The sequence below is a fragment of the Cyanistes caeruleus genome, chromosome 1 (genome assembly GCF_971803275.1).
Source record: "Cyanistes caeruleus chromosome 1, bCyaCae1.hap1.1, whole genome shotgun sequence".
In the NCBI taxonomy this organism is placed as follows: Eukaryota; Metazoa; Chordata; class Aves; order Passeriformes; family Paridae; genus Cyanistes; species Cyanistes caeruleus.
The window spans coordinates 77,820,808-77,848,610 of NC_141701.1; the positions used below are offsets into that span (position 1 = coordinate 77,820,808).

At 36.1% G+C, this 27,803-nt stretch overlaps 1 long non-coding RNA gene across 1 annotated transcript in view; it reads left to right on the forward strand.

The window, feature by feature from the left end:
- Positions 1–21,489, forward strand: part of LOC147655641 (uncharacterized) — a 37,502-nt gene extending 16,013 nt beyond the window's left edge. The window contains exon 2 of the long non-coding RNA XR_015289538.1: positions 18,845–21,489. This is a non-coding gene — a long non-coding RNA (uncharacterized LOC147655641). The remainder of the gene's footprint in view (positions 1–18,844) is intronic.
- The last annotated feature ends 6,314 nt before the right edge of the window (positions 21,490–27,803 follow it).

Here is a 27,803-nt window from a genome sequence, read left to right on the forward strand (position 1 = left end):
TGGGGACACAACCATGTGAAAATCCATCAATATCTGGACATCATTCATTCAGTGTCTGCACTGAATGAAAAAAATTGCACCTCCTGTTGCGGGACTGTATGTCCCAAAAATTATTTTGACCCTCAAATAACCTCAGGGAGGTTGTTTCTGGAGTCACTTGCAGCTCATGAGAAGGCAAGGCAGGGAACAGCTGAGGCTGTATCCGCTGCAGTTCATCCTGGATGGGCGTAGCCACCAGGACATCATCCATATAAGGATAGAGACAAGCAGCAGGAAACTGCTCGCAAACTCCAGAGAGGGCTAGAGCCCCGTATCATCGGCAAATGCCAGCAAATTTTTGCACGCCTTACAGCAAAATCTCCATTGATATCTCTGTGTGGGCTCAGCATTAATGATAGCTGGCACCAGAAAGGCAAATTTCGGTCTGTCATCAGGATGCAAAGGAATTGTAAAAACAATTCTTCAGATCCACAATGAGGACTAGCCAGTCAGCAGGAAGGATGGTAGGTGAAGGCATGCTAGCATGCCACATCCCCATGCTTTCCATCATAGCATGAACTTTCTGGAGGTATTGTAGCAACCTCCATTTCCCAGACTTCTTCTTGATACAGAAAACAGGAATGTCCCAGGGACTGGTTGAAACTCCAGATCACCATGATCCAACTGTTCCTGCATCATGTCACGGAGGGTGTCTAGTCTATCATGAGAGAGGACAACAGAAAATGCTGAACAAAGAGTCAGTCTCAAGTTCTTCTTTGCACAGAATGTGTCAGCATCAGGTCCAAGGGTCACTCCGGGGCCCATCGGCAAACCTGACAATCGTGATGTCCATGCCAGTGTCAAAAAGCCCACGGAAGCTAATCTCTGACAGCATCTCACCAAGGATGGACAGGGTGCAGACCCGTTCAGGATGATCCCTGGCTGTCAGAACAGCAGTCCGTGAACCCAGGGAGGTCCAGGAAACCCGAAGCCACCATCTCTTCGCAGCTGGTTCTCAGCTCTGCAAACACAAGACTCAAAAGGCACAGGATGAGCAAATCTGGGTCTCACAGTGTCGTTCTGATTGGGAATGGCGATAAAGAACGACATGGACTCTCAAGGGAGTTACAACAGGAGAATTCCTCTAGTTTATTGCTTCAGCCCTGTCTTATAGACAGATACGTGGAAAGTACAGAAAGGAAACTCTTATTGGTTAGCAAAGTGCTACATCACCATCATTGGTCAGTGGGGCTCACCACCCCCCTGACTTTCTCCTGCAAGGAAAACAAGAGGACAGACAAACAGCACCTGGCAGTTGTTTTCTGTCTCTGAGGATTGTTTTGAAATCCTCCTATGAAGTTCCCAGGCTAGCTTCTCAGGCAGGACTGAGAGGCCATGGGCCTGCAGTTTCTGCAGCTCTCTGCAGCCTGTTCCAAAGCTAGCATCCATACCACAGGGATAGGAACAGGAGGCAGGAGTGTGGAACCCATGGCAGAAATGCACCCCAGGAAATCCGAATCAATGTCCCCTAGGTGAACAGTGATGCCCAGTGCTTTTTCAGGGGTGAAAGGTCCAAAAAGCAGCGCCAGCCGCTCCTCCACTGGAACAGCCTGCGCGTGTGCAGCCGATGGCGTGGAGCCTGGGCCCATCCAGTTCCCCACCGGCACAGTAGGGCACAGCCCAGCCGCAGCAGAGACATGGGACCGTCCCTGAGGCATCCCCTAGAGGTGGCTCCGCCCCCTGTTCCAGCAGCCCCTCATCGCTCTGGAACACGAAGGAGGCGACCCTGCTCCGGGGTTCCATTGCCAGGGCACTGGCCAAGGTGGGGTTACACCCCCCGGTTCCGCGGCACCCCCGTTCAACCCACTGGGGGCCCCGGCAATCCCGGGGGTGCTGACCTCGGGACCGTGCTCGAGACACAGCCGCCCCCCGGCTCCGTGCCACCAGGGGAGAGGGAGAGCCCCACCCTGCTCCCACAGAGCAGGAGCCAGAGCCAGACCTCTCACCCAGGGCAGAGGAAGCAGCTCTCGATCTGGCATAAGAGGACGTACAACTCCTCAGAATGCGGTCGCACCATTGCCAGATCCCCAGCAGCCGGACCAGACAGGGTTCCAATATACCACCAGAGCCTCAATCAGGGAATCGCCTAATGCGTCCCAAGCTGCCTTAGAAAGAAGCGCCACAACCACAGGGAAAACCCTTCAGCTCTTCCATAAGTATACAATTGCCAAAAGTCAGCATCCGAAACATCAGTCTGTGCCCCATCAAAAGCAGCACGCCACAGCCTTACAACCAGGGCCTCTGTAGGAGAGAACCCAAAAGCATCCATATCTACAGACTTGACAGAGAATGCCTTGCAACATCACCTTCAACACACGTCAGGGGTCACCAGATGTTGCCGCTGGAGATGAATAGATCACATGGACACAGCTCGAGGTGTGATGAAAGGAAGAGAGAGTTTATTTCTCCTCCCAGGATTTATAGGCTCCTGACCACAGCCAGGGATTGGATGGTCAGGATAACACTTTCCCAACTGCACTGGCCATGAGAAATGTCCATTACAAGTCATGTATCAGAAAGAATGTACACATCTCTATGTTTATAGTTACTGTCCTGGGAAAGTTCTTTAGAAACAATATCAACAAGCTCCAAAGCTGAGTTTTTCAGGGGAGCAGCATAACAGTGATGCTAGTGGCCCTTCTGTGATTTAAGAAGAAAAAAATATTCTGCACAACAGCAGCTGGAAGAGTGAGAATATGTGGGAGAACTAGCTCTGCAGACAGCCAGATCAGTAGAGAAGGAAGGGAGAAGGGGCTCCAGCCACCAGAGATGACATTCCCTTGCAGCCTGTGGTGCAGACTCTGGTGAGGTAACTGTGCCCCTGCAGCCTGTGGAGGTCCATGAGGGAGCAGAGATCCACCTGCAGCCAGTGGAGGACTCCACACAGAACCAGGTGGATGTACCTGAAGGACACTGTGACCCTGTGGAAAGCCTGTGCAGCATCAGGCTCATGTCAGCACCTGTGACCCAGTGGAGAAGAGCCCAGGATGTTAACAGGCTTTCTGGCAGGACCTCTGACCCTGTGGGGGACCCTCACTGGAGCATTCTATTCCTGAAGGGCTGCACCCTGTGGAAGGGAGCCACACTGAAGCAGTTTGTGGAAGACTGTCTCCCATCGGAGGGAAGTGGACAAGACAATATGTCCCCCATTTCCCTCCTCCATGGGAAACAGAGGTAGAGAGATTGAAGCTGAGCCTGAGAAGAAAAGAGGGGTGGGGCAAATGTGTTTTAAGATCTATTTATATTTCTATTATCCTGCTTGAATTTGATTGCTGATAAATTCAATTAACTTCCCCAAGTAGAGTCAGTTTTGCCCATGGCAGTTATTGGTGAGTGATCACTCCTTATCTCAATCCACAAGCCTTTAGTTATATCTTCCCTTTTCAGCTGAGAAAGAGTTTTTGAGTGTTTTGGTGTGCACCTGGCTTCCAGCCAAGGTTAGCCCACCTCACATACCCACACTTCTTTCCTACATGGGAAACATCCTGTCTCATTCTCACAGAAACAAAAACTGGAACATAAATCCCAGGCTGAGTACACAGTCCAAAGATTTTCTCTTATAGAAAGTTAGTTATTCTCTTACTATTTTATACATTAAAAAACCAACAAAAATATTGCACCAAATTGACAAAGACTTCAATTCAGCATTTTCTGTGGCTAGAGAAGAACTGAAGAAGGTCTGAGGGAACCTCAATAGTTTTCTCTGTCCAATAAAGTATAAAAAACATCTGTGACTTATGCTATAGAGATTGAAGATAGCAGCATTTCAAAATGAAAAGGGGACAATAATTGTTACAGACTTGTGAGTATTACAGCATTAAAACCTCTCTTTCTTAATCATCTTAATCATCTTTCTGCAAGAAGAAGCAACTGGGATAATACATGTCTGAAGAATGTGGCAGGAGAATTTTCCTAAACAAACTCTACAGCAGCCAGTGATCTGGGCTTTGCTATAACTTCAAGATTGAAGGAACAAAGGACTTCTTTTTTTTCCTTTATCTCTTTTTCACTTGCTCCTTGCATTTGCAAAAGCTTTTATCATCTTCTTGATTCTTTTTTTTCTTAAAACAATTTTACTATAGGTTCCTCCACTCTGATGAAGAAAAAAGTATGATCTGTTTTTAACTACTCGAAAAAGCATGTTACAAAAGGTTCACATGGAATTAATAGTTTTCTGCTTTCCTGTAGTGCTATGTTTATTCTTCAACAACCCATGTCACCAAGGAAGAAATAGAATAAGTACAAGAAAAAATTTATAATATTTAGAGATAAAGATTATTTTATATTTATATAAAGTTTTATTTTTTTCTTTTATAAAGAAGGCAGGCCTAGTGGGAGAAATTCAGCTTTACCTAGGTCCACCTGTCCACACTCATGTTTGCAGTGTCTCTCTCTTTTGTTGTTCACTGATAGCCATGAGGTGGGAAAAATCTCATGATTAATGGCAACAGAATCAGCTTTTCAAATGAACATAAACAATAATTCTTTTTTTTTCCCAGAAACTATTTATTGATCTATTTATTTATTTCTCAAGATTGTTCATAACATTTAATTCTATTGGTAATGACTTAGCAGTATTTCTTTTGAAAACTGATGTTCGTGTATAAATTGTACATTAACCTTGGAGTACAGTAAGGACTATAGCAATAATGTCATCCTCTGAACTTACTATTATTCCTCACAAATATGAAAACATATTTGTGCATTCACTATAGAGCCTGGCTGAAGGCCTTCACTCATTTTAAGACAATTGTAATTCTCCTGCTCTATATGACTCTAAAACTTTATTGTACCATTTCCTGACTTTTGTTTAACCACTTTGTTTTGAAACTTACCTTGCTGTACTGTGCCTACCTCCTTTCCCAAATTCATGGCAAGGGACTAGGCAGCAAAAACAGAGCTCACAGACAGTCAGCAGATTTGCTCCAACACCCCTACTATACAGCTACCCAGACGTGTGCAATGACATGCTGTATAGAAAGAAGTTCACAGCTGTCTACTCTCCACAGCCATGAAGAATGTACCACCTCTTGGGATATTCACAGGCCTGTCTGGAGCAATAGCTAAACATAAAAGCTCATGATAATGCTGTTATGAGCAAGCATAATGGGAATATGTTTCACTATTAAGGCAGTACAGCTGAGCAACCTTTAAGTTTTCTCCTTTAAGAAATAAGTGACAAACTACTTTCAATTCATGGTCTTCTCATTGGACCTTACGGAGTTCCCATACATTATATCAGTTTTGGTGTGTTTTAGATCAGTCCTTTAATTTGAAATTCAAACCTTGTTTTCTCATGCAGATTTACCAGAAATAATAGTATAATTGAATATATTTTTCATATGAAATATACATGAGATATTTTACTATTCAGGTGTTGGAGGTACTTGTAATTATCCAGTTGACTTTTGCTATAATAAGGTCTTTTTTTTCAGCTGATAAATAGTTGAGTTCTGTGAAGAAAAGCATTGACAGTCCTTGCCTTTCCAGCACTGCACTGTAATTAGGGATACTGAAATAACTCTGCAGTTCCCTGATTTTGTGTATTGTCTTGCAAATCTCTTTCATGGCCTGCTTGTCAAAACCAGCAAAGCAGGAAAACTAGCTTTGAATATTGTTTGGTGGTGCAGAAAGAATAGTTGCTCTACCTGCTACAAATATTATAAAGGCTCTTAGTGTAGTGTAATTTATGAAGTAGTTTGGAAGCCATTGAAATTATTTTTAGAACTATATTCACTGTAGGCAAGAACAAGGAGACTTTTACTTGTATTTACTCTTTCTTATAAACATTCCTATTCAGTGAAAGACTTTGTATTGGCTATTTCACTTCAGGGATGATTCATTATGAAAGTATATTCAATGCAAAATTATCAATTAATGGATTATGCTCTTAACTTTTTATCTATTGAAGCCTAAAAGCACAAATTTATGTTGCCCACAGAGATCGTGGCTGCCCCATTCAGGGAAATGTTCACAGTCAGGCTGAGGAGGTCTTTGAGCTTCCTGGTCTAGTGAAAGTGTCCCTGCCCTAGGCAAGAGTTGGTAAGGTCCCTTCCAATTAAAATCTTTCTATGATGCTATGATTTTGGTTAGTCCCACACTTAAAGATTTTTTACATTTCTCAGAAGTTCTACACTGGTCTGGAACCTCAGTGTGTACAGGGTTTATCTCTTTATTTTTCATTCTTCTCTGGAAACTGTGTCTTCTATTTTATAGGGACTTTGAGGCCAAAAATTCCTTGTCTACAGACTTTTTCAAAGTTGGCTAGCACTTTGTACAGCATTTGAGGTTTCAAGAGTTTAAATTTTGTCCTTTAAACTACTCATTCTTTTAAAGTGGACATACAGAAAATTTTACCAAAAAAAACCCAAATGGTAGAGGAGTGTTAGTTGTCAGAAGACTGCACTTCAGGGGAGTCTGCTGGAGGCTTACAGGATGCCATGGCATAGAAACCAGGTTGTTTCAAGGAGGAAGGTTTCAAGAGACATTGCATTTAAGTGACAGTATTAAATAGTCCATTGCAGAAAATCAGGCATTGCACTGAAGTATTTCAAGTATACTTGAAATATATATATATATATAGTATATATATATATAATAATTTTATCTGTAACTTTTAAAAGAAGGTCTGTTTTTAAGACTTCACAGACTTTTACTTTGGTTTTTTTTTAATGTTTTATTCTTTCAGAAAAGATATATAAACACTGGTGTGGAGGAGTGAGCAGTCTGACTTTTATTGTTATTACTGTTCTTATTTTGACAACTTATTAGTAGATTCTAAGTAGTCAGTGAAAGGTGGCTTTCAGTGATTTGGAGGTTGCAGGAGATAATGAAATGTGAAGGAAGTTGTCCATGACATGCAGGTAAGTTATGTGTCCCTGTGATATAAACTAATACAAAGAAAGGCTTCTGGTCATCCAGGACACACTAGTTAGGTTTGGCACATATAGCAGCATACTCCATTGCATGGATCAAAAAACAGACACAGACACAGATTACAGAGCACAGAATGTATATTCCTTATACAAGTTGGTATAACTCTTGAAACTTGTCTAGTGCTTTGTATTGTTGCCATGTTAATCTACTGGTTCAAAGGAGTTCTTCTGGGAAAAGATACAAGAGAATATCTGTCAGATGAGGAAGCTGTCAAAATAATGACTCCATGGACTCTCTGATAAGGGCTAAGTCTAAATTTCAAAGCAGGTGCCCCCTGTGATGTGCTCTGCATATCTTGTGTGAGTAGGATGTAGACATGCTCTTTTGCATTTCTCGATTCACTGATTATTTAAAACTTCTGTTGTTACTTATCCAAGCCTTAAACTGTATTTTATGTGAACAAGTTAAATCTGTCTTTATTTAGTATGGGGCCACATGTCAACCCATACCCATTGAAGTTCTTCTTCATCAATGCCAATATGTAACACCATTGACACATTTTTTTTTTTAAAAAGAGTAAATGTTTATTGTCACACTTACTGGAAGGAACACACCAGTATGCTGTTCTGCCTCATTTTGAATGCCTGAAAAGTACTTTTCTTTTTCTGTCTTACTATTTTATTTTCTTTTCCAATTTGGATCACCCTGTTTTGCTGCCCACTGTGTGAGAATGTTCTGGCTTCTTTCTGCAATCTTGCAACCAGATTTCTTCCCAGAAAAGGGAAGCATCAGCTATAAAAAACATAAGTATATAAAGCAGCTAGGTAGCCTTACCATTTTGGTGTGTTACAAAAGGATTTATAGGTTGCATTTTTTAAATGCATCAAGTCCTTGAAGAGTTTGCATAAGCCTCAGAAGAGAGGTAGGTCTTGCTGCAGTTTACCTCAAGATGTCTTGTAGCAGAGACCTATTTGCCTTCACAAATCTGCCTTATTCTCTGTAAGCAAACCAATATCATGCTAAAAGTTGTTATGCAACAGAGCAATCCAGAAAAGTAATAAACTGGCAAAAAAAGCACTTGTTAATAACCATCACAAAGTGGCCTGGTCACATTGAAATAAAGGGGAAAGTAAATGTTACTTGTAGTATGTGACTGATATATCAAATAAGATTCTATGTACTGGATTTGTAGTATTCCTTTTATGTCTGACAATATTAATATCAGAAGGGACAGTTGTGATATAAAAATAGTATAAATAAGCCCTGCTGCTTTGCCATGTGTATTTCCCATTTAAACTGATTTAATTTCAACTCAAATTCTGATATCATGGCAACATTTATTTACCTGAGGACAATAGTGTGTGCAAGTGAGTTAGAGATGGATGAATAGGACTTCAAATGAGGAATTTCTAAGACTAGCTGAATACAGAGAATAAGTGGAAGACCTAATGGAAATAGGAAAGGTAGTGTTTGAATTATGAAATCAAATATAGTATTAGTGATTCTTTGCAATGTTGGAAAAAAGTAAGGAATTAGAGGAATCAGAAAATAAATGGAAGGCTTAACCAAAGTAAAAATGAGTAAAAATGAGTAAAAATGAGGTGTGTAGGTAAAAATGTTGAGTGAAGAGAAGGTGTGGAAATGCACAAACTAAATTACACCAAATTATATTTTGAAAAGGTTAAGTCACAGTGAAATGTTTTCTCAGTAATAGTTTGTTTGGTGTGGCCTATCTTAGGTTTCAAAAAAGGGGAATTGAATCATTGTCTTACTGTCCTACTGTAAGAATCCAGTCCCTTTTCTGGGTAATGTTAGTTTATTGATTTATTTTATTCTTAAAAAGAATAAAACAAATTTATTATAACATCTAATTTAACATTATTATAAATGTTTAAAAGAATAAAATTTTGAGGTTTTGATAGATTACATCAGAAAAGCAGCAAAGTTGTTTTTTTTCCTTCACATATAATAAGGTATGCTAAAATGATCACAGATATTTGAAGCTCTTTTCTGTAGCTACTCCTTTTTCAAGATATTACTGAAATCATAAAAACTTTAGAAATTCTTTGGAAAAGAACCAAGACCACCTGAATGGGAATGAAGTTTCCTTAATAAGATTTTATATTTATTCATTCATTCCATTAAAATGACACCTCACAGTATATTAATTTTCAGTGTATGTGTTTCATTATACCTCAAAGGCTTAATTTGATATGTAGCAATGGGACATGACTAACACTATTGGTTCCTGTCACCGTGAAAATGAGACTACTTCAGATGAGAGAGCTTTGTTTAAACAGCTTAGAGATAGTTCCAGTTTATGTTGCCTTTTTATTTGCCTTTGGCAAATAGCAGATTTCAGATATTAATCTTTGCAAATGAATGCAAACCAAAAGTAATATATTTTAAATGTAACATAAGTCATGATTAGCAACTTTAAAATTTATAAATGAGAACGTTGACAAATTGCAAGTGTTTCTGAGGCCAGTAGATTTAGGTCAAATGCAACTATCATAGGAATTATCTTATTAATTACCCATTCCTACCTTCATATCTACTAAGGCTGATGTTTGAGTGACAAAGAAGAGTTAAAACTATGTACTTGAAATGAAATAACAATTTTACATAGTCAATCTTCTTTAATTATCAGGTGTTTTACTCTAGTAAAATTAATTATCAGGTGTTAGTGTCTCTAACAGCGTTTTACAAAAGGTAATGTAGTGATTTTGTTTGTAAAAAATAATAATTTGCCTAAATCTGGTAATGCTAAATGGTACTTGAAAGTTATCTAATCTGAAAATAAACTGAACTTCTGAATTTTCTATTGTTATATATTCAAAATTTATTTTTCTGCTTATTCTGTGATGATGGTGTATTTGCTTAGAAAAACTAAAAACATTTACAGAATATTTTTCATCAACAGTCAAAAAAACCAGTGACTTAGTGAACATTGTAAAGTGACTTATTCAACTACTGGAAAGCAGACTTCATGCAATAACACGAACATCCTACATATTTCTTGGGTATAGTTTGGCATCATTGAAAATTACAAGGGACTGAAACAAAAAAACCCAAAAGGTCTATTAAAAATTTTAAGATTGCAGATATCATATACTTCTGTATGCATGTTTAAGTAATTTTGATTGATATTCCTTCTTTTGATAAGTATGGTGGGGATTTTCATTCCTACTCTCAGTGCAGTTTTCTCATCAGAGAGAAAAAGTTGACTTCCCAGAAGTCAGCTTCACCGAATACACCACTTTGGCTTTGAACGGAATTAAAGGGGCAAATAGCTCCTGGTAATCTTTCCCAGTTTGTATTTCTGTGCTTATTTATTCAAACAGTGCTCCTTTAGATTTTTATGTTCACTAGACCTCTGGGTATCCTGGGGAAGGATGCATCTTCACATTGCAATGCAGTCTTGATCTTTTGGGCAATCTATGGACTGAACATTGAATTAAAAAGTGAGTATCTAGAGGTTCTATTTTCCATATTGCTTTCATTTATGGAATATCTCATACATCGTGACACATAGCTAAATTCGGTTATCTCAGCAGAGATGGATGACTTCCTCAGTGTTATAAGAAATGTGAAAGGCTGAAAAACACATTTTCTCCCTTTGTCATTTAAGTGGTTTTATGACCAAACCTCTCTCTGTTAGAATTAGAGAACATTTAGTGCAATTTTGTGGTGAAACAAAGCTGTAGGGGAATTTTTCATCTCTCTTAGCACCTTACTGTGACTAAATTACAGTCTGTTACCTCAGATGGAACAGAACAAATCCATTGAATGGAGGGCAGAATTCCTCCTGTGGAAATATACAACCTAAATAAATGTGATATAATCTTTTTCAGGGTTTTCTGTATGAGAATGACGGAACACTGAAATAACTGAAGGCCTATTCTGAAATATTTGAAGTAGGTCAATGTTTGTAATATACATGCCTTTTTAATTTTTGTCTAACAGAAAGTTTATGCTATAGTTATGGTCATTTTTCTATCATTCAAAAGTAGCCCTTTAGAAGCTCAATATTTCATTTTTGGTTATTAACAATTTACATGATAATATTTTTTCCTATTAAACATGTTAAAAATTACTTCCAGTAAACAGAAAAAACAACCTATTTCAGTTTGAAAAGGTTTGCATTTTTAAAATGTGTGAGATTTTAAATAAGCTTTTAACTATGGTTTTGAAAGTTTGTTGGTTTTGTTTTTTGAGAGATTATACAATTTTCTATTGTGAAAATGTGTCATGGTTTCAACCCAGCCATTAACTAAGTATTACACAGCCTCTTCTTCTTACCCTCACCCTGGTGGGGAGGAAAATAGCAAGAAAAAAGTAAATCCAATGTACTGAGATAAAACCAGTCTAATAATTGAAACTTCATAAAATATAATAACAACAATAATGAGAAAAATATTCATAACAATAACAACAATAACAATAAAAGTAACAAAATTTTAATGAAATGGGGGGGGGGGAGAGAGAGAGAGAGAGAGAGAAATTTACTGCAAAGAAATAAGAAATTCACTGTACAGTTGCTCACTGCTCCATTGATCAAAACACAGCACTGCATCAGCTACTAAGAAGAAAATTAACTCTATCTCAGTGGAAACCAAGATTTTTAAAAAAAAATCTTTTCAAAACAATTGCAGACGTTTATTGGAGCTTGCTGGCTAGTTCGTGTCTCTTCTACATGTTTTGAGTTCATTAAAACAAGAATGTTGCTGGTCACAGAACCTCAATCATCACATTTGTAGCTCAGGTCTATGTCAACCAGGTTTTTCTCCCAAAACGAGCTTAGTGTAGGTGAATTAGGCTTTCTAGATGACTCCATAACTTCTGTTGTGCAGCTTTTCCTCCTGATTCAAAAGAAAAAAAAATCCAAAAAAAATAAAGGAAGGTAATTGTCTTGGGAGGGAGAAGAGAGAACCTACAAATCTGTTCATGAAGTTTAAACTAGGAGTACAATGCAAAGAGAGGTTGAAAATACGCTCTTTTATAATCATTCAATTTTGTTTTGTCCAAAGGGAACCTCTGTGAACTGGCTGGTGAAATATATAAGCTTCATATAATTTGCAATGTAATGCAGTACTAAGCAGAAGCTAATGCTTCTTGCTGTGAGACAAACTATAGTAGTTAGAAATGTAGAGCTTGGAAGGGCTTGTTTATACACCTAGGCAGAAATATTTGTTGAAACTATTTCAGAATTTAGCACTTTTCTGTCTCTGCAATTTTCTGAAATACTCAGGAAAGGTCAAGAACTGAGCTATACTACATTTCTTGAATCCCTTGTTTGGCATTTTGTTGATCTTAACCACGATTTGAATTAAATTACAAAAGAATGAAAATGGTAAAGGAAATAGCCAATATACTTAGCTACAAGTGGAGGTTATCAACAGTAATATAGTCAAAAGTTAACAAGAGTGTAATGGATGTTTTTAAATTATTATTTTAAAATAAATTGGTTAGAATGTACCCTCTCGCAGGGAATGTTAATGGATTGCATTTACACAGTGGTCTATTCAGAGCAATTTGTATACCATAATATATGTGTTTCTGTAGTTCATACACAATACAGAATGAGTCCTAGACAAGCTGCATTCTGACAATACTGTATTTAATAGCTCTGTCCATTATTCCACTTTGACATTTGCTCTAATGCACTGAGCTGTAGTTGCTTTAACATTCATCCTGCAATCTTCAGGGAGGAATCAAGTATCTTGAAATGTGTGCAGTAACATGTATTACAGAAAGAGATTTACAACTTTCTGTTTCATTAGAAGCCATTCAAGGAGCAGAACCCTTTAGAGTACTGGAGATGAGTGCTCATGCCACTAACAAAAGCAAAAGTTAGTCTAACCATTTAATACTTCAAAATGCTTCCCTTTTGAATTCTCTAAAATAATTATTTGAAAGAAAAATTCTCAGCAACCTTGTTCTACTGGTTTATAGAGCTAATTCCATAATGCATGAATGCTAGGAGGACACTAAAGACTGCATTTGTTCCAAGTATAGGGATTGGCTCTGAACAGAATTAAAGGCCTTATCATTTTGAGTCACTTGCACTTGCAGGCTCCTTTTGTGGTCATATAATCACAGTATGTCTGAACTGATCTCTCTGACAACTTCAAAATTCGAAAGCAAATACACATGTTTGTTTTCACTGGTTTCTTAAAAGATAGGCTACATCACTTCTTATGTTCATGTCAGTAATGCTATTGGCTCATGGAAGTAAAATTCATGTGATTATTTCTGTTGGGATGTTATTTTTCCCCTCAGTTTTATGAGTTCAAAATTATATGTGTAGCAGAATTTATCCAAGAAGGTTTTAGAAACTATTTGCACCGTGGTTAGCTTCAGTACACTCTTTGTTTCATAATGTACGCTTAGATTTTTTGGGCATAGGTGCACTCACTTATTCTCATAAATTCTGTGTAGTGGCATAACCATCAAATACTCTTTTGAGCTCAAATGATCACAGAGTTTAATTTATATGTCAGTCTATATAATCTGACTGGCACTCTTTTGATCATGTATTTTTATCGTTCCATTATGAACTACATGACAGTCTAATTGCATTTAATCCTTTAATGACAATGCTTAGGACTATGCCTATCAGAAGCATGAGCTTTTTATAGTTGTGGCTATTCTAAATAGATCATAAAATAAAATAATATTTAGAAATTATTAGTGATTCTGAAATAACAGGCCAGGCCATCAGCTGTACAGAGCACAAAATTCTGAGAACGTCTTATGTTCTTAAGTGAGATTGAGCAACTGTCAGAATAATGTGGATTTCATGAATGGTAACTGGGACCCTTTTAAGCACACCATAATTCTAAAATATCAGGCATCAATGTTATAAGTAGAGATCTGTAACAGAAGAGAAAGAGAAATTTGTTAAATTGATATGAATGGAGAAAGGAGGAGTATGTCTAGTTATGCAATCATCAGATGGACAAAATTTCAAGTATGTTTGGATTTTGATGGTACCTGGATAAGCAGAACTGGATAACTCTTGTCACTTGCTATTAATGTAATTTTTAATCTTTACTAGACCACAGGATACATGTTTTGATGCTGTAGGCCAGACTACTTGGACTCAATTTTTTTGGTGGTTGATGGTGATGTGAGAGCATAAGTGAATAAAAGTGTTTCATGTTAAAACAAACTCACCTTTCTCTCTTGTAGGATCTTACATAGAGTTTTACTACATCTGTTAGTTTCACAGTATTTCTATCTGTATAAAATTATCTATGCCTCTTAGATTTTTTTGCATGTACATTTTTTTTTTCAAATGAGAAGTTCTCCTTGTCTGCGGAAGGCTCTTATGAACAATTCAAAAAGTGTGCGAATGTATTGAATTGCTCTCTTCCTTAGGAACTGTTAAAAAACGATAGTTCTAAATTATTAGAATTGTTGGGAATTAAACTAACTTTAGTCTGTAATAATTCTAAACATGTTGAGGTTGTAATTTATCACAAGACTGCATTTGATGTAGCTGGATAAGATTCCACACGAAATACTTCACCTTGACATGGGTGCTGAGTTTTTGGCTTGTTTTTGTACACATCCATCTGCTAGACTGTCTGTGTTCTTGGTCACCAGGTGATAAAGAAATTAAAGTGTTGCTATGTGTTCATGAGGATCCCCATGGTGGCAAGCAGTCCTAAATGAGGAACACATTTGTGACTAATGTAGGAATTCTGCTGCCAAAATCTTGTTCCTCCCAGCTCATACTCTCTCACTGATGTATCATTCCTGAGAAAAGACCACAGAGGAGAAATGTATTTTAAATATTCCCTTTGAGAGAACTACTTGATTTATAAACTCTTTTGAGGCTTTGCACTTTCCTACAACTTCCCTAACAGATTTTTAGGATTCAGTTTTGCTTATGTCACAGAGCCTTGTCACGTTGATCTGATTTAGAGTTTAAAATGTTCATTTCTGTTAACTGCGTATTTGTGTTGCAAAGTTAATGTGCAGGTGAAGAGATGACAGTGCATGTTATTAAGTGTAGCAGTGTGGGAAATGGAAAACAGAAACTTCCACAGATGCTGAAGGGTTTTAAGCTGTAGTAGTGTGATTTCATAGAGTAAGTTAAAAATCTTGAAGTTGTAATAGAGACATATGTGTGTACATGACCTAACAGTTTATTGGATGAAGATCAGAAAACTTAGCAAAAGTGATAGGTAGTTAATTAGAAACAAACTCCATATCAGCTGTCAATTGGACAAAATGTTATATATCTCTGTGTAAAAAAGAAACTCCTGACTACCTTTGAGCAATGGCTGACTTGTTGCTTCTCTCCAAATCTCACACCTTTGAGACTGATGCTTTATCTGATTAGAGAAATTTATTTCTAAAAATAAAGATAAAATAATGAATAAAAACATTATAAAAATAAAATAATAAAATAAAAATATTATTTCTATTTATAAAGGCTAAAAATTAGCCTTTACTGCTAATGGTGGTACCATTGTTATTTACAGTCCGACATAGCAGAAAATGAATTTTTTCTTTATTTTGACCAAGCTTGTACTTGTAACAGTCATTGAGGAATGTATTATTTTACAAACTCTTTTCATGAAATGAATGTCACTTTCCTAGGAAGATATAGCTTCATGAAAAGCAGGAGAAATGGGACTATTTTATGGACTTTTTGTATTAGAAATAATTGCCTCTGGATGAGATGCAACTGAATCATACAGTAGTACATCATTAATGACTAAATAATAGACTTTTTAATTTAATGTATTTGTCCTTGTCCCTTTGTTTCTGTTTTGATAGAGATGCTATATGGCAGTTCTTCACTGATAGGAGACTTCATATTTGTGACATTTGACTGGAAAAAAAGAAACTTATTCATTTAGATGAATGAGTCAAGGTTTTATTGGACCAGTATTATTCAAGGTTGAGAGCAGGTGTAAGATAGTAAGAGAAAGGCTCCTAGCTGATCACAGAACTCTGGTAATGGTGTAAGTTTGCCAGATGTATGCTCTCATTCGCCCTTTCTTTCTTAAATACATTCTTAAGGTACTACACTTAAAAATTTCCTTCCAACATGAAGTGTACCTTCATGTACTTGAGTATGGAAGTCTCCCTGTTTTCCCCAGTGTTTGGACAGAATTATGAAGCTGAGGGAGGTAACTAGCTAATAGTCCAAGAAAAGTTGGCCTTCATTTAAGCAAGTAAGTATGCAGAGACTACATGCTTAATATCAAACCATCTCTTTAAAAAAAAATACTATCCAGATGCCTCACTTTTACACATATCTAGAAATGATGATACAGGATGGCTTGGAAGCTGTGTAGAAACAAAGATCTCTACACAGCTACCTGATCTTTGCCTCTTGATATATATAGTAATTTGAAGAGCTGGTAATCAAACTAATTTCTACACTCTTTCCATTGTGAATTTTTTATTCGGATAAATATCAGAAAAAGAATATAAATGAGAAGCTCTAAAAATAATACAACAGTCACAACAATTAAATAAATACCACTTGTAGATATTTTCAAAATGTTAAGTTTTAAAACTCTGTCAAATTATTTTCTCTATACAAAAGTATTGCTTGTGTTTTTTTCTAGCCTAAAGGGGGGTGGAGAGAGTGGGAGGGGGGAAACAACCAAACGTAACGAAACAAACAAGAAAACCCAAATGCAAAACTCTTATAATGGCTTTCTAGACTACATGCAAAGTCCCAGTTGAAACAAAACTTTTAAGATGAATGTGTTTAAACAAATGAAAAGCTAAGACTACAAAAAAGCAGTCAGATTGGTTGTTGAGTAACTTGAATAAAATTTTGGATAATTCTTTGAGTCTAAAGAAATTAAATTAAAGAGAAACTATAATCATAAGAGGAAACAGGAGATTTCTAGTTGAGGAAAGAAAATGTTCAAGTTGAAAAGACAGTTGAAATGATATTACAAATGTTCAGCTTGATAATGGCATAAATTAATGTCATTATATTCTGTTTGTTGGCTAAGAACTTCAATAGCAGAGAATGTTTTAGAAGGCTACATGAAAACTTCCAATACAGAAAACTTTAGCGAATGAGACCAAGGGAAACCTTTGTATTTTCATGTCTGTATTTTATTACTTTTTGCGTTTCTATTTTCAAAATCTGGTTCTTACATCCAAGATTTATTATGTTTAAGCTTTTCTTTAATGCAAATCTTAACTGAACCGAGAATAGGAGAATATTTAGGTCACAATACCAAAATAGATTCAGAAATTTGAAAAAGTCTCTTAGTTAAATGTCAGGACCCAGAGTGCATCATGTCACATTAACTGTCCTGAGCAGCTTCCCTTGGATTCTGAGTGCGGGTCCACATTTCAAGGCTGGCCAGGTGCCCCCTCCTTGGCAGAACTATGCTGGAGGTGTGCTTTCTCAAATTCTCTGGATGAGTAGTTTCCAATCATGTTTCCAATCATGTTTCTGGCCCCATCACCTGACTAGATTCATTAGGCAGGCTCTGAAGCCAGTCAAGTGTTTCAATTTGTCTGGAACAGACAGTGCAGCCTTACTCTGCCCACAGCTTTCAGGTGTTGTGCTATTGTCTCCTGGCTGGTGTGCTGGGATCACCCATGGCTTCCACCTCATCCTCTCTTGCATGTGAATGGGTCCCACTCACTGACATTTAAATTCTAATTATTTTTGTCAGCATTTTAGCATTGAAACATGTGCAACATTTTGAGTATGTAGTTTAGTTATAGAAGATTTTAATATAATGAATAATACAGCAGGTTTTTTTTGGGGGGGGTTAATATATAACCTACTAGAAGTTCTATTTGAAAAATAAAATAGCTGAAATGCAAAAATTTTTCTTTGTAATTATGGGCTGAGGACTTCAATATCAGAGAAGGCCTATAATCCACAGTGATATTAAGACCAGATATTTGAAAAAGAATTAGGAATGACATCATCAGATGGAAACATGTGTTTAAAAAGAGAAAATCTTGTCAAAGTCTCTGGAAGTGTTTTTGGAAAAGTTTTCAAAAGTAAATCTTAGGGAGAGAGAAGAATGCAGTCTATATTTTAAAGAAGAGTCTTTAAAGTATCACTTGACCTAATCTAAACCTTCAAAAGAATGAGTATTAATTTTAGCATAGAGTCCTTGGTCAAAGGCTTATTAGAAGAAAGAATCTAGATTGTTATAATTAGCCATATCAAGCTGTCTTCTGCAAGTGTGAGCACTGTCAGTAGCTTTACTGAACACATTTGTTCAAATAATGATTTTTGAACCTGATGTAAGCTGTCATAAACACTCAAAGAAAGTATTAAAAAAATGAACAGACTGCAAAGTAACATGTCAAAGTTCTGTAAAGGAGAAAATATGCAATAAAACTGTTTCAAAATCTAAAGCCATTCATGTTGGCAGCATCCAAGAGCAAGTGAAAAGAGTGGAATAAAAGGAAGTAAAAAGATTTTCTGTGAAATTATATACATATTGAACATAATGTGTTATGAGAAGGATAGTTTGTGTCAAGTGTGGAATATACAGCTAGAGGAATTAAACTTAGTCTACAGCAATCTTCAAGATAGTTATTTATGGATTTTATTGCTTATCTAGGTGTATGGCCTGTGGGAGAGCAGAATAAGTAAATATGTACAAGAAGTATTCTGTTAAGCAGAATATGTGAAAAATGTGTAGGTTTAGAGAACATAGAGTTATAGGAACTTAATTTGGAGGGGAAAAAATTGAAAGAAATTTCTGTAACATTAAGTGGCTGTACATTGTCAGGTCTATAAAATTATTTTCATGGTGAGGTATATGAAATTATATTCAGAGAATTATTTAGCTTGTACTGAGTATTAGGGATAGCAGACTGAAAGCTAACCTGCACCCTAACTCTGTCCAGATTGCAAAGGAGAGTAGATAGATGCCAAAAGACAATTCTTCTTCCTTATGTTCTGTTTCAGGACTAATTTGAAGCTGCAAGTGATGTGGATTTTTTCCCAGAGAAAAATGATGGAAGTATTTTGAGCATGCTAAGTCTATTTAAACTCTCAGTAAGTAAAATGTGCAGTTTATGGAGATTAGCATTCTGTCTACTTGGAGATTTCAGTTTACATACAGCTCAAGCTTACCCACATACAACTTCATAATTTTTCTTGCTTTTGTTTGGGACTGTAAAACTGCTCTTGAAGGAAAGAGTAAACTCTAATGGTAAGAATCAATATTTTTTTTCAGAGAGTTAATACATAAAAACTAGGTAAAAATAGCACTGGCAATGATTAAGTGCATCAATATCAGTTTTGTTTGTTGATGCATTAAACTGAAATGCATTACATAAAAGGTTAAATTCTGAATATTCAATATCTCTTCACTGCCTCCTGAAGTGAAAATAAGAAAATGAATCTTATGCATTTTGCTGGCATAGATTAATACTGGCAATAATGATAACATGGAAACTAATTGAACTGCGTTACCTGCAGAAATTTTTTCAGTCAGTGAAATGACTCACTTTTATGCTTCCAGTGGTCAATTACACAACACTAAGAAGATACTAGAAGGGACAAAGCACTAAAGGATAAAGAAACTCATACAGAGGACTATTTTAAAAGCTTGGATCAACTAAAGTGGAAAATATTTATTTCTTTATCCATTAGAAAGGGTGATTAATATTTTAAGGTGTTTTTGAATCTTGTGTTTAGTGTAAGATAAAGGATGCATTTATATTGAAGTAAGATAGGGCATTATGGATTTTTTACCAAAATTCTGTACTGTTAGGTTGTTACTGGAGTGGCCGAAGCATACAAATTCAACCTCAAAGGATTTGGAAGGAAATAGTACAAATTGAATATACCAGTGACATCATGTCACATTCCTCTGTTCTACTATTTCTTCTGGTTTTGACCAAGCTACATTAAACAGATGCAATCCCATAATTTATAAAACATCTGGTATAGTGTCAAATGAAATGTACTGGATTAAAGTGAGGAATTAATACTTACTCGATTGCTGTGTGAGTCCCAGTTCGAAGAACTGGCTATATGAGAAAAACAGAGTTTGCATCTAAATGGAAAATAGTGGGGAAAGGCCTTACTAAATGTGTTTTTAAAACTTACTCTTTGGGAAATGTATTTTCTGTTTAAAAATGTCACAGTAGGAAAAGTAGAAGAGGGCTAAAGATACCTGCAGGTATAAAGGTAAGAAGTTTTAAGGAAGTGGGAAGACAATACCATTAGCTAGGAAGAACTAAGGAGCCTGAGTGTTTATGACAGTACAAGCGGCGTAACACTGAGCATTTAAACACTTAGAGAGGAACAGCAATAGTATTTACTGCAGACTGTGACTCTGAGTTTATTAAGGAGGAAAATATCTGGGTTTATGTGTACCACATCATTATTCTATGTCATTAATATGATTATATTATGGAGAGTGTAAGAATCATCAAATCACATCCCGATTTGGAAGGACCCTCAAGGATCATTGAGTCCAGCTCATGGCCTTGCATCTCCCCAAGAATCACACCATATGCCTGAGAGCATTGTCCAAACACTGGAACTCTGTCAGTTTGGTGCTGTGAACACTTCCCTTGAGAGCCTGTTTCACTCAAAATGACCACCTTTTGAGTGAGGAACTTTTTCCTAGTATTCCACCTAGACCTTTCCTGACACCTTCATGCCATTCCTATCATAGGTCATCAGAGAGTACAGCACTCCCCTCTGCTTCCCCACATAAGGTAAGTGGGACAACAATGAGATCTCCCCTCAGTGTCCTCTGCAAGAATGAAGCCTTGCTGTGTAAAACATTTACACATAGAAACATAAACATAACACATTAAAACATAGAACACAAGGAGGTATTGATACAAGGAGAATATAGGGAAATAGAATATCTTGGTGTGAAATAGCATGAAGGATTTTTGTGACATGAACTCTTAAAATAAGAGGTTCATGGAATGTAAGCGTGTGTGTGTATATATATATACATACATGTATGTATGAATGAAAATTCTACTGGGTAATACCAGTGATCTTGTTGCCCCACGTTCTGACTTATATCAGGAGAATGAAATTAAAAATGCATGTTTAGTTAACACACCAGACTGTGACACATCATACCAGTAATGCATCAGACTATGAGAACACCTCCATCATTAATTTGTAATGGTGAAGGGTAAGGGAGTGGAATGTCAGACACAAAAACAGTTTTACCAGAGGAAAAGAGTAGCATGCAAATATGTAGGATTAGCATGGACACTCCAGAGAAAGTTAGAATGTATTTGACTAACAGTTTGCTTCCCTTTTAATGGAATTTTCTGCTAGGAACTTGCAGGTACATGGTGCATGCATAAGGACTAAGCAATGGATGAATTTGGTAGATTGATTCAGTGTGTTTTCTTTTGCTGTGGTGTCAATGCATATATACAAATGTCTAGGAAAAAGCAGACAGAATTTAAATAAAGGCTTGGATCTAAAATTCTAATTCACACAGCCATCCAGCCCCCCTCTAGACAAAATGCATGAGCAGGGAGAGTCTCTTGAAAGGGGTTTTTTTTTGCCTTGTGTCTGGACAAATTTAAATAGGGCAATGTAATAAAGCCTAAACAAAAGAAAAATCCAAAGACAGATTGTCTGAGATGGAATATGAATGTTTTGAAAACAGTAGAAGTACAATTGATATGCAAGTGAAGAAAAGAGGATATATACAAGCATAAATTGTGCCAGAAGAAAGAGTCAGACCACATAAATACCTGTACTGTTCATTTCTATATGAGCAACTTGTAGCTTCAACTGTGCTTTTAATCTTAGAATGTAAGACAAAAAAACAGTGTCTTTATTCAGTATATGAACCTCACTTAAAGCATTTTCTATAAATAATGTGTATAAATTTGTATAAAAAGAAAATGATGGTTGCACCATAAGAGAAAAGAGTGTTGATTTTTTTGAAGGAAAAGTTTTAAACCTGCTTCTGCATGAAAGTCTTGTGTTTTACATTTTTAATCACTCCATCCGTCTGAGAAGTAAAATTCTTCCTCCTTTCCTTATTATATTCTAAAACCCAAAATTACACAGAAGTGCAATTTGCAAGCAAAGAAATTGAGATAGTTGCTTCAGGCCTTTGTTTTTCATTAGCTGAAAGATCATAAATTATCAGTGTGACAACTGCCTCTGCCTGCCTTGCCATGCTTTACTCCCTGTCCCTCCCAGAAGCAGCCTGCCCTTGCTGTTGCCTGATATTTTATGCCTGATGATAAATGTCCCCTTATATTTTTAGCTGAGGAAAAGCACATATAAGCTTATTCTGAATGATTCCTTTATGATCCAGAGAAGGAAATGAGCCTTCCTTAACAGCTGGGTAGTCTTAATAGGACTAAGAAAGTTACTGGTAAATACCAAACACCTTAATTTTGTTGAAGACTGGAATTCTTCAGGCTGAAGAAGCTCTGAGCTTACATAATACAGCAGTGTAAGGAGATTCAGTTTCAGGAAACAAGATCTTATCAGAATTGAGTTACCACCATAAAATCATTCATACAATTTATAATTCAAGGTAGTAAGGCCTACATGTCGCACTGCTGGGATCACAGAGCCAGCCCTAGGCAGGCCTTGGCTTTCTGGTACATCAACAGAGGTGATTTCAAAGTGATGCGCAGGATACTCTGATATTTCTTCTTTAAAAGAAACAAACAAAAACTCCTTAGGTTTTTACTTCTTAAGTAGATATTTTGCAGCTTTATATGAAATGTAGAAAAAGATCAGGCAAATTAATGTAGTTCTCCAATGCGGCATGTACAGATGTTGGAATAGAAGCAAAAGAGCAGAGTGACATCTAAAAGGCTTAAGGGAGTTAGTAAGATACAGTGGTCTGACTGATAAAAGCGGCATCAAACTGGTGATATTTAAGAAGAAAAGGAAAAAAAGACTGTCTTCTGTTAACAATATTTCAATTTCTGTTGACAGGTGGCATCATTGATTTTAATGACAGAACAATTTGATGAAACCTGGAAAATTATTTTTAGAACCTTGCAGGAATAAAGTAAATGCCACATAACTATATGAATGCAGAAGACTTTATGAAGATGGAAAAAAATTGTTTAGTATACCCATATAATCTAAAATAAAGATATCAAGAAAAAAATTGAAGTATTTAGGTTAGACATGCATATGGAAAACTACTATGACTGGGGAAGTATATACAGTTTCTTAATACTTTACTTTCTTGTTCTTAATATCCAATTTCTTGAAATAACCTAAATTGTGCAAAATGACAGTTGAAATAGATGCATAATTGAAATAAATTAATCATTCAGCTTCTGCAATTATTCTTCTATAAAGGAATTGTAAATATATTTGTTTTCAATTAAAAAAGTTTGTTATTTTCATTCAAATATATTCTTTATATATAGCAGGAACAGGAAATATTTTCCACAGCCACATTTTTTGACAAAATACTGGGAGAGCTGTTCAGTTTGGGACTACCAAATACTGAATTTAATATTTTGGAGATTCAGTAGTAATAATAAACATTATGTTAATGGAATTCAGAGAAATGTAATTTTTTCAAACTAAATTTATGATGCTGCATAATTACAGTAAATAGTATTAAAAATTAAAGAAAAAATATCTAAACCATAGTTTTTAAAAGGCTGTGGTAATATGGACATAAGATTGAACATGAGATGCAATGAAATAAAGCCAATACTGTGACCAGTATCATTGACTCTGCTTTACTACTCATCTGAAGCAATATTTATGGTCCCATTTAGCACAGGAATTGTAGCATGTGATTACTATTTATTGAATAGTCCATTAGATACTATGTAAAATAATATAATTCCACTAAGGCATTTGATACGCTAAATTGTTGTAATCATTAATAAACACTATAAAAATGAAATATTATTACCTACTCAAAATTTCTTGAAAACTATGCTTGCCCTTTCAGTTTTTGCATATGCTGCAGTTGTTTGAGTTACAATCAGAACCCTCATGAGATAGATTAGATTACAAATGTCAAGAAATGTAGTGCTTATAATACTCCAGGGGTTAAACACTGCAATAATCATAGGAATAGTTTTGATTGGAAAGTTTAAAAGTTGCAGCAATGCCATTTTATAAAATTTAATAAAATGGTTGCATCTCACCTACAGAAACATCCACAATGATGTTCTGGAAACTTTTATTTTTTATTTTTTATTTTATTTTTAATAGAGGTTTCTGTATCTGATATCAACAGTGTTACCTTCTTTTACAGAAATCATACTTCCAGTGGAAATATTGTTTATTCTGAATGATTGGTGGTATAGTGTTAGATGGCTAACTGATTCTATCAGAAGGAACACTTCTCAGCAAATGTAATGTCTCTCTTTAGACAGAACTTTCCATAATTAAATTAGCACAGGCTTTCTTCTAGTTCAAGCAACACCCAGAAATGTGCTTGTGTGTCAAGAATTTGAATAAGGGCATATATCCCAGAATAACTCTTCATACTATGTGAGATCCAGAACATTTTAGAGATCTTGAAATCAAGAAATTACATGGAATCCAGGGAAAAATCCTCACTTCTAAGCTCTTTTGTAGGTTTTCCAGAAAACCACTTTCATATTGTAAGAAACATAATTTCAGTAACTTTTCTCCCATTTTTAGAATCCTTCTGTTTTCACTTCAGAAAATAGTTAGAGGTTAAGTGAGAGAGTATCTTTTTGTCAACCAGGTAAGAAAATTGCATTGGATCTGACTGAGATAATCTTCACCACAGTAGCCCTCACAGTGCTGTGCTCTGCCTTGGTGTCTGGAAAAGTGTTGATAACACACCAGAGTTTTGGGTACAACTGGCAGAGCATCAGTTCTGTCTCTCCAACATTCCCCCCACCATTAGTAGGCTGTAGGTGGGCAAGATCTTGGCAGGGGACAGAACCAGGCCAGCTGACCCAAATTAATGAAATGGACATTCCATACCATATGACATCAACTCAGATATAAAAAGCTAAGGAAAAGAGGGCATTTGCTATTTACAATGTTCACCTTCCAGGGCAAACATTATGTGTGCAGAGCCCTGCTTCCCAGGAAGTGTCTGAGCATCACTTCCTGGTGGGAGGTGGAAAACAAAATCTTTGGGTTTTTATTTTGCTTGTGCTTTGGTAAACTGCCTTATAAGAAACTAGGATACTTTTTCATTGCATTTTCTCTTCCCTGTCCAAGTGAGAAGGGGGAGTGATTGAGCTGCTTTGTTGGCACCTGGCCTCCAGCTAAGGTCAACCTACCACAAGTGTGCAGTTAGTTACTCAGGATTAGAATTGCAGTCATAAAGTTAGATTTTATGCTCTTCCATTACTAAGTACATGTTTCTAAAATTAATCTGTCCATGTAGATTAGCTAAAAGCATTGGAGGTCAAAGTAATTTCACAGAGATTACATCTTCCAAGTTTTTTTTTCACCCAGTTCAATATGAATGTGTTGTTAGCTCCTTGTATTAATAGTGTCATATGATAGTTCACTTTTTAAATCAGCATTAATTTTCCACATGTTTTTCCAGATGTACGCTTACTGTAAAAGCTTTACTGTCTTTTTATGGTTTTGGTTTTGGAGTTTTTTTTGGAGTTGTTTTGTTTTGTTTTGTTTTGTTTTTAGTTTTATGAAAGAGCATTTCCATTTTTGGGGAACAGTATTTAAACAAATATATATTTTTTCATAAATTTTAATTATAACATTTGAAATGTCCCATTCCATATCATTTGACATAATAATAATATAAAAATTATTTTCCTGCTGTCATTGTCTTCTATTGTACAATAAATTGTTTAAATTGAAGTTTTCCATTCCCAAGATAATACCCTAATATGGCAGCTCTTAGGTTATTTCTCACAGTATTTTGAATTTTGAAATAATACTGTACTTCATGTCTATTGACCCCTAAAGGGCTATTATTTATATCGTTTTGTAATTTTCTAGATATTGTGTTACTGTAACTAAAGTCATCATATCTATAATATAGTTAAAACATCATCTAATACAATAATTATTAACTAAAGCCTCTTCACCCTCATGATATATGCAAATAATGTGAGTGACAACTTTTTTTTTCTTCTCTGTTCTGTCTAAATTACTGACACATTCCTGTTGAGGTTCTGGGTCCCCATTTTATATTCTTCTAGTTTATCAGGTTTCACAAATTGGAAGGGTAAATTTCATCTAGTTACTGTATACTGGTCTTTTGTAGTATTTTGATATGCAATCAGCTGAACTGGAACTTTCTTATCTCAGAAAATCTAAATATCTTGCCTGTAATTTATCATGAGTCCAGCAATACTAGAATTCCCACAAAAGTCACAAAGCAGTTATCTGCTCTTCATTTCTTCTGCAAAACAACTTCAGAGCTTCTTATCTGAATTGTCATCCCCTTTGCTGTTCATGAGAGGATCATATACATTTTTTTAAAGTGTTCTACCTCAGTTGGGAGTGTACTTCTTGGAAGTGCAGGATATCAAAACAAGAATCAGCAAACACTAATTGCAGTAAGGGAAATGCCTATTATATATCTAGAGAAAATTCTTCCAATGAAAGTAACCAAATGTATCAAATAGGTTGTTAGGAAAAACTGGACTGTCTGTCCATGGAGATGGACCTGACTGAGCAAGGCCATGGACAACCAAGCCAGGAATCATATTAGATGGCTTCCAGTGGTCCCTTCCAATTTAAATTATTCTGTAATTCTACTGAATGTTAAAAGTTGCTTAAATCCAGATTTAATATAGGGACAAAATATTGACCTCCCTTGTCTTGGACTCAACCCTGTGTCATTTAAGCAGACTCCTTCTCCTTGACCAAGAAGACACTGAAAACCTTCCTTCACATAAATACCTGGGATTAATTAGCATAGATATGGAGTAGTCACAGCTTCCACCTGTGAATGACCAGTACTTCTAAAAAATCTATACTCTTTCAATTGGAATTCAATCTTTATGACATTCAGATAAAGTATTTTCAACTAAATGCAACAAGAACCCATATGTGAACTGTGACTATTGATCCTTTCTTGCTTAATGGCTGCATTGTGAATATTAAGGTCCTTTAAATTATTGTCTAGATAAAACAATATGCAGTAATATAGAAGAGACCAACAGGAAATTTTAAATTCTATTCTTGATTTTGCACTAGTATGCAAAACGGTAAGATCTGGTGGTGCACATTGAATGATGTAAATACAAAGTAAAATTGAACACCTGCTCGTTCCCTAAGCAGTTTTTGTCCTGTAGATGGAATCAAGGAGAAGGAAGGAGAGGAAAAAATGTTACTTGAAATACTCTGTAACTTATTTACCTAGTATGCAAAATCTAAATCTGAATTCTTCCCTAGGTTTTCTTAAAGATAATGCAAGCACAGAAATTTTCAAGTGCAAAAGGTATTTCTAAATGATTAAATTAAGATGCTATTACATAATAGTATGTAGTTTCTTTGGGCTGGCCAGATTGCCATTATTTTTTATAATAAAAGTGATCATAAAACATTTGTTTTACACACTTTTCCAGATGTTTAAATAATTTATTAGATTTAAACAGAAGGGAATGAAATTGGGGCTCCAGGAAGCAGAAAATTGTTCTGGTTTTAACTGAGTTCATGGGCAGTATAGGCAGTTGTAAGCAGGGACAAAGTCACTTTTATCTTCTGTTAATCTGCTATTGAGAATAAATGTGCTGGAGTGAAAATAAATTCTTCAGAACTGGAAACACAAACAAGATGAAAAATTTTACACCTTTTGAGGAAAAAAACCCCATTTTTCTAATAGCAGTATTAGAACGGAGTCTATTTTGAAACCTGGCTTCATAAATTTGGTTAATATGCTTTGGTGGACAAAGCCACTAAAAATACATAATGTTTGTTGCATTTTCAAGGTGTATATATGTACAGTTCATGGGCAAAGACAAATTAA